Source organism: Oncorhynchus clarkii, chromosome 7, assembly GCF_045791955.1.
Source record: "Oncorhynchus clarkii lewisi isolate Uvic-CL-2024 chromosome 7, UVic_Ocla_1.0, whole genome shotgun sequence".
NCBI lineage: Eukaryota > Metazoa > Chordata > Actinopteri > Salmoniformes > Salmonidae > Oncorhynchus > Oncorhynchus clarkii.
Window position 1 is genome coordinate 37,619,679 of NC_092153.1, and position 8,718 is coordinate 37,628,396.

Here is an 8,718-nt window from a genome sequence, read left to right on the forward strand (position 1 = left end):
TTCATAGATTGGTATGAATATTAGTTCAGAACCTAATCAGAACCTAATGTTTTAGGGTCCATACACAGATCGGCTACATACTGTAGGTAGTTACACATCTATAGGCATAAAGTTATTTTTATCCTCCACTACACAATAAGCAAATAAATAGTTAGCTAGCTAATTTGTCATTGGAACCACTCAATATGATTGGTCATATAAAAACCTTGAGACCCAAATGCTTAATGAGTGCTCTAACTCCCCCTTGTGGTTGTCTGGAGCAATGAAGCCATGACGCTGGGTACCTCTAAGTCCCACGGTGCAAGCTCACAACTTTTAAAGGAGGAACCACTGTACCTGTGTCCAAACGGGTTACCATCAGCAATGCTGAAGGGGGATCCCAACTTTCGATCTTCAGAGCGCTCAGATACAGGAATCGACACCATTCTCATCAATAATATCGTTGGCCAAGAGACATTCTGCATTGAGACCAGAGTCACAGGTGAGATGCTGATAAAACGGCTGACAGTGGTTCTGTAAACAACCAAGTTTAAAGCAGTTGCGATCCAGTGTTGATCATTAATCACACAAGTATTTGTGGTACGATCTAGATGAGCCCAAGACTAGCGGTCCTGTGGAGGTAGATGAGAACATACAGGGCACAGTGACCGTCTCCTGGACGCCATCTCCTGATGAGAAGAGGGACGACAGGCTGCATTACCTGGTGTCTAAGCGAGACTCAAGCAAGAGAACATGGCACACAGTGGCAGACCGCATATTTAACAACAAGTTCACAGCCTGTAACATCATGCCTGGCAGAGAGTACCAGTTCTGTGTGCTAAAATTGACATGGGCTCTTCTAAACCCTCTGAATCACTAAAATGGGAAATCACAGGCAAAAGAGGTTTGTAAAATCTGTTTGTGTCACTCTTCATTGTGAATTCTGAGCCAGTCCTTGCAGTGTCCATGTGCTATGAAAGGCATGAGACTGGTGTAAATGCACAGTTTTCTGCTCAGTTCACAGTTAGAGAGAATAAAGTCTGATTTTATGACCCTATGTCCGGATGACGCGTATATGCCCAAATATGGGCATCCGGCCACGACATCCTTGTGGGAAGGTGTCACGTAGTTATGGCCATATAAGTGCATCCTGTTGTCACGTATTAGAGGGTGTGTTATTTGATATCTATATTGCATCTATTCCTTTGAAGTTGTCATGATGATTGATGTGTAGGGACCTGGTTGAACTGGGGAGGGATGTGTTTGAACATTTCAAAGAGGATGGCCCCACACCCCTCCTATTTTATTGCCCTTGGGGTTGTTGTCTATGAAAAAGGAATGTCCGGGGGGGGGATTGTGTTGGCGGCAGACGCATTATAAACAAGACCCAGAACAACACATGTGGCCCCAGAACACTAAACAAGATTTAAAAAATAAAACCCAGAACATTAAACAGAAAATGATGTCTCAAAGGCCAATTATCAGGGTGCTACACGTCTCTTGTCACGAACCCAATGATAAAAGGCACTGAGGAAGTTTTATGGGGCCACTGAATGTTTTAAGGGAGTTTTGGATACGAGTGATTCAACTGTGAAGATTTTCACAGACAGTGGTCTCAAACCCCTTTATCATGCAAAACCCGAAAGTTTTTCTCCTGCGTATGAGAGAATGGCTTAAGATACGGCTAGCGCTCTGTCAAATTGAACAGGCCCTGAGTGGTTCAAACCTGCCTGGCTATGCATTGGAAGAGCTTGTGTGCGGGCACAGTGATTTGAAAGCCATAAGGATCTCTTCAATGGTGTATAGCCCCAACTCCAAAGTGACAATTTTAGCATGTGAACAATATGATAGTACCAATGTGACGAAGTCTGTCAGTTCATATGTATTTTCCAAAGCCTGCAAGAATGTACACTTTTTAATGCCAGTGTTTAGCTTTAAATGGATTGATTACCCTGTATTCATAACCCTGATGAATAAGCTGGACAGTCTTTTCTAAAATCGTGAACAATTACAGCGCTGGCCACTTCTATCCTTAAGACATACCCAGGGTTTACATGCCAGACGTTTGATCTATCCCTGGAGTGAAAACTTACGGAGCCTTGACGGAGCGTGTGTGGGATATCCTGCGAGCAAGAGAGTCGGTCTTGACGATGGTGAATTGGAAACTGACGGGTGTATAAACCTGTAGACTGCCCCTTTATCTCTAATAAAGGAATAGTAAAAATGTTTAAATAATTATAGCATGTTTAAAAAGGTCTGTACTAAATATTATGAATTAAATAAATTATTTTAAAGAGGTATCTCACCTTTAACGAAGGGGCTCTGTCTTTTAGCTCTATCATCATGCAAGTCCTGGAGAAAAAGGATTTTGTGCGTGCACGGGGGGTGTGTGCGTGTGAGGGTATGTATGTGTGTGTGTTTCAAAACAAAAAGGGGGTGGGGGTGTTTGTCTCTGCATGGGGCATTTGAAACCAAAAAGCTGTGTGAGGCTGTTTAGGATTGTGTGTGCGTTTCTTCAAAAGGGCTTGGCACTTTCGATTGATTAACACACATGCCTTTCAAATGCGTATTTATCTCACCCCCACGGACGTGGGAGGCTAAAAAGTCAAACAACCCCGGCAGAATATATCTTGTCGAGACAACCTCCTACGGTTTAAAACATATGTTTATTTATAATCAGCGCATATACAAAACGGCCCCCCACCCAGGTCTATAAATTTATATCGGACACCCCCCAAACTGCTACCCATGAGGGTGTAGCAAATCAAAAGGAAATAATGGCAGACAGAATATGTCGAGACAACCACCTGTGGTTTTTGGGTCTCTAAACATTCAAAGGTACTCTATGGCCATTTTTTCGGGATGCCGCCCGAAAAAACACGCCAGGCCTCTCTTCATAAACAGTAAAACCATCCTAAAGAGGATACGAAATATACAGCCTATCCCCGAACCGTACATGGTCGTGGATCCATAATAGCCGGGTAACCCATTACCCACTTGAGCAACATAGTGTGAGACATAGCAGTTAGGGTCGAGATGTTGGTTGTGGTCCATAATCCTTTTAATTTATTTGTATTATGTTTATAAAAATATATAATACTAATAATATATATATGTAGAGAGGTTTTGGTGGGTCTAAAGTAGAGTTTTACAATCGTTTTACCATAAGTAAATTCAATGTTTTCGTTCTGATCCGTTTTAAGCTCAACCGGAATGGTTTTCAATATATTTCTTGCTTACAGGTACGTAGTGTGGCTTGTCGTAGTTAACAGTGACCATATTGCCATCCTTTCCATCTATGTGAATTGTTCTCAGGAGGGGCACACAACTGTCTCCTACCCTTTGATAGGATATGATGTCAGTATACACAAATATTTTGATATGATGTCAGTATACACAGTCACTTCATGTCCAGTAAAAGGCCAATATTTTCACAGTGCCTTAAAATGACACCAGACATGCATGATGCGCCCCTGCATAGATTATCGAGGGCTGAATGACATAACAGTGAAGAATCGTTATCCGCTTCCTCTTATGTCTTCAGCCTTCGAGATCCTGCAGGGAGCCAGGTTTTTCACTAAGTTGGACCTTCGTAACGCTTACCATCTCGTGCGCATCAGGGAGGGGGACGAGTGGAAGACGGCGTTTAACACTCCGTTAGGGCACTTTGAATACCGGGTTCTTCCTTTCGGCCTCGCTAACGCTCCAGCTGTCTTTCAGGCAACTCCAGCGCCTTTTAGAGAATTGTCTTTTTGTGAAGGCTGAGAAGTGCACTTTTCATGCCTCCTCCGTCACATTTCTCGGTTCTGTTATTTCCGCTGAAGGCATTAAGATGGATCCCGCTAAGGTCCAAGCTGTCATTGATTGGCCCGTCCCTAAGTCACGCGTCGAGCTGCAGCGCTTTCTCGGCTTCGCGAACTTCTATATATCCGCAGGGAATGGGAATAATTTATCTTTCACAAACGTCCATTTATTGGGATCCATCCCCAACATGTAGACTAAATTACCGCTGGTTTTTATACCCCCATCAGCATCCCCTGAGATTTGTACACGTTTATGTATAGGGTTGTAGATCAAGAGTATTTCCATATTGTTCAGGGTTAGGAGTTCATTCAACTTTGAGACGATCCTGTCGACGGTTCTATAGAACCCTTTTTTAAGCTTCATAAGTTTCGCAGGTTCCGATATCCTTTTGCAATACAAATCACAGTCCTTATCCTTGATATTATACCAACTATGGGGGTATGTAATCTCGCTGAGACCTACTTCCCAGGCCTCTGATAACTCTATAGGCTTTGGAAAATTGGTTGTATAATTCGAACTCTGATTATTACGATATATATGTGCAGACGCATTACTGGGGAGAGTCAGGTAGAAGCTGCTGTGTTCCATGATGCACTCCTGTGTACACGCAAATTATGTTCTATTTATCATGCATGAGGGTTTAAGTTAACCCCCGATGCCTCCAACACATCGTGCTCTAATACCCAACTGTTTAACTTTTGGGGCCAGTTTTTCCAGCGAACCAGCACCCATTTTATTACCCTTCTCTCTCTTTTGATCTAGAATCTCCCCCACGTGAAAGACTTTATCTTTACCCAACTGTACCTTCTGTAATTCCTTCTCACTAAAAAAGATCCCTCTATAAACTCCCCGTCATAATCTTTTAACTTGTAGACAGGGGGTATGGTAGACATTTGGTAACGGTGAACACCTCATCGCTGTAACCTTGCTCATATTTTTTTGTCGAAAACACCCCTCAACTTGGATATACGTACCAAGTCCCCCACTATGAATTTAAAATCGAGTTTTTTTCTTACGGCGAAGGGGGAATAAATTATACCGATTTTTAAAGACTTGAAAAGAGTTTTCAGAAGAGACCTTGGAGGGCTTCATCCGTATACTCTTATGGTAGCTGTTGTTTGTACCCCTTTACTAAATCTTGAACTATATCGATATATCTATGCGTGTTGTGAGCTTTAAAATATCGCTACACCCGCTCCTTCAGAGTTCTGTTAAAGTGTTCAACAACTGAAGCTTTCAAATCCGAGCCTGTAGCAAAATGTACTATATTGTGCTTCTTCATGAGTTTCCGAAAAGTATTCTTAAAAAATGATTTTCCGCCATCAGTCTGCACTTTCTTGAGAGCTCCTCCTTCCTTCAAGATAGAGTCAAAGGCCTGGGCCACCTCTGTCCCGCTCTTATTTTGTAAGACCCTTACAAATGCTATTTTAGAGAAAATATCTATAACCGTTAGCATGTAGCGATTTCCATCATTTTTATCTGCAAGAGCCTGCATGTCACATAGATCCGCCTGAAATTGGGACAAGGGATGAGTAGAAAAAACTATATTTCTTGGAAATTGTTTTCGTACAGGTTTATGTAGAGTATAAGCATCCTGCTCTGCTAACCACTCATTCACTTGAGCAGCGCTTAACCGGCTACCTGTTTCTTCGGCTATAGCTCTCTGTAAACGCTCCTTACCCCCATAAGACCCAGGGTTAGAGGGGGTATAATACATGTTTTTCAACATCTGCTCCGCCATCCTTCTTGCCTCTGAGGTACAATAACGTTAATGAGCCACTTTCAAATAATGACAACATTTCATTTAGAATTTAGAATTTTTATTTTTGCAAACATCAAGTATTACGTATACAGACAATTCAGTATTCGTTGCAGGATACTTGTCCCCGTTTTCTCAAGGATCCAAGCATGCAACACCTTGTATATTTGGTTTAAATTTACAGGCTTGTTTCGCTGAATTTTTAAAACGCACACATCCGCTATGTAAGTATATAAACAACAAATATGATACATGTTACAATTAAACAGTGTTTCAAACAAATAAAGTAAAATCTTAGACAAAGTTGTTTCTAGTTCTTCAGAATCATCCACAAGATGGGATACCAGTTGTGTCCATTGTAAGACTCTCGCCCGTATGTCGTACATAATTCATGATTTGCTCCACATTAGCCCAGGTATTGTGTGTTGCGTAGAACAATACATTGTTCACTTTATTTTCAATAATTTGATGCATAACATTTGTAAGTTCTCTAAAAATAAAAAATGTATTTATTCTCTAACATCGTATACATATAGTTACCCATTGCTTTACATCTAAATAACAAATATGTATTGTCACTCGGTCTCTTGGGGTTTATTGAGCCAGAAAGTCATCACATCAGCCACCACAGCTTCTCTGTATTTGTTGTCGTCCACCAGGGTGTGTCGGATTTCTTTGAGTTCCTTGTGGATGTAGATCGCCTCCTTCAGCTCATGTAGGAAAGCCTTGGTTACCCCGTAAACTCTGGGAATAGACGGCACAAGACCCATAGACTCCAGTGCTCTGACCAGCGAAGGTATAAACCTGCAGGACCAGTCTTTTCCCTTTGCTCCTCCTCACATCTGAGGATGTACCTTCTTGGGGTTCCTTTGAATCATAATCCTCAGGAATCGTATATATTATGCACTTCCTTAGCCGAACAATGCTCTGCCGCTGTTGGCTCTGTACAAAAAGAGCATCCAACAACTCTAACATTTTCAATTCCATTATATCCCAACTTTTAAAAAGAATAAGCATGCGCAACCTAAAATCCCCAGTCAGGCCACCATCACGAATGTTTTGGTTGCGGGTTTCCTCGTTGCTGATATAGAACTCCACGCATCCACATGGAAGTCCATTCTTTCTTTGTATTTTCACCCTGTGAAATACTCTTCCTGAGGAGTCAGGGGTACCTTCCCAATGGGTCTCGTAGCCTGTGAACATGTTATACCCCTTTGTGATAACTCTCTGTTCGGGACACACAACCTTGCGAAAAAACGGCCAGTCTTTAAGCCGGTAGTCCACTCCTAAAGTCTGGTCTGTATATTCTTCTCCTTTGGCTACAGTATATAGTTTCACTCTACAGGCCAGGTAATCAAACTGATACCCCCATTGCTGTCCATTAGACATCATCACTTGATCTTTCAGCGCAGTTGCAGGCAGTATTTGGGTTCTATACACACTTAGAAACCACTTTTTTGGCGCATCGTATATTGTTGTTTTATACTTGGCCCTTTCTCAATGTTTCAGCCGCGGTCCTGCTTCCGTTGTTAGGGTCATCACTGCTTTGTGGTCACTGCTGACCACAAAATCCATGTTTATTTTTAAAATCTTATTTAGTGTTCTGGGGCTGCATGTGTTGTTCTGGGTCTTATTTATAATGCATCTGCCGCCAACACAATCACCCCCCCCCCCCCCCCCCGGACATTCCGGCTTCATAGACAACAGCCCTAATGGCAAAAAACTAGGTGTGGTGTGGGGCAATCCTTTAAAAAATGTTCAAACATTTCTGTCCAGCCTGTGTGCCAAATTCAGATGTGTGAAATTTATAATCTTTAATAAAGTACACGTCGTCTCTGTGTTTGTGTTTTCAGAGAAGTTTGTGCTGGAAATGCCAGTCTAAGAACTGCAACCTAGACCTCCCAAGTTTCTTGTCCCTTTGAAAATGCACACCACTCCACAAGGTTATGAGTGCTACATGAGCTGTGCCATGAGAGGGGACCCAGCACCCCATGTCACATGGTTCCGCAATAATATCAGCCTCAACACCAACACCAACGACCTCATCTCCAACACCTATGGTGTTTGCTCCATGCTCATACTGAGGGTTGGAGCCAAGGACTCTGGAGTGTAAAATATCATTGCAGAGAACCTCCTTGGCAGGGCAGAGTGCTCCACTAAGCGAAATGTCAATGGTATATAAAAGAAAATGGTTTTGCTCTACTACATTGAAATGCTAATCTGAGAGACAACTCATTTCTTCTAGTGTTTTAAGAGCCAATAATGCATTTGAAATGGAAACCAATACATTTAACACAATGTGAATTATTAACAGTCTCTTACTGTGTTCTTGATTTTCAGAGTAGATCAGCATGAAAAAGATGACAACCATGCCTTTGTTTTTTTTCAAATAGCTCAACACAAATCCTGTTGTTTTCTGTTCAGTTTTGTAGTTCTGTGCAGAAATTACATATTCATATATTTTCAAGTTAAGTGTTCCCTGTTTCACATTTAATTTGATAATATTCTACATTCTGGGTGCTGCACATGTTCGGAAACTCAGTAAAACACAATGCATCACTCTATGGATTAAGGAGAGACAATTAAGGAATGTAACACCATGGTCTTCAGTAATCAAAAGCAGCCTGAAAGCACGTCAAGAACAGTGTTGTGTTTGTAGTTTTTTTCACATCAAAGTGCAATACTGGTATTGGAAAGCGTTATGATTGGTAATTTAAATTATGCATGTGCAAGGCTGTTCTTGTTTACAGTGGCTTTTGAGTACATTTGAACTAGAAAAAAAAACTGTATAAACAAGCAGAGTGAGAGATCACAGTTTAATCCTTTGCATGGTTTACTGGCATAAACATTCATATGAGAACTGCAAATGTGTGGCCGTGGTTCATTAACTTCAAAGGTACTTAGTAAATTGTATATTTAAATATCCTCCTCAAAGAAGAGAGTCTTTCAAGTAGCTTTTCATTAGTCATATAGTGACAAACTCCAATAGAGTGATACTACATCCTCAAACAAGGGAAATCAGATTAATGATAATTGGTCATCATTACATGCTTACTCTTTCCTTGGCATGCCGTTTGACATCCAAAGTTATCTTAAGTAGCATACTAACCAGTCTAGGTCCATCAACAGAAGTGGAATCTTACCTTTAAAATGCAGGATGTGGAGATGCCCGGACA

At 41.4% G+C, this 8,718-nt stretch overlaps 1 pseudogene; it reads left to right on the forward strand.

Annotated features, from left to right (window-relative positions):
- The first annotated feature begins 270 nt into the window (after nt 1–270).
- LOC139412591 (immunoglobulin-like and fibronectin type III domain-containing protein 1) lies at nt 271–7,887 on the forward strand (annotated as a pseudogene).
- Nucleotides 7,888–8,718: the final 831 nt, after the last annotated feature.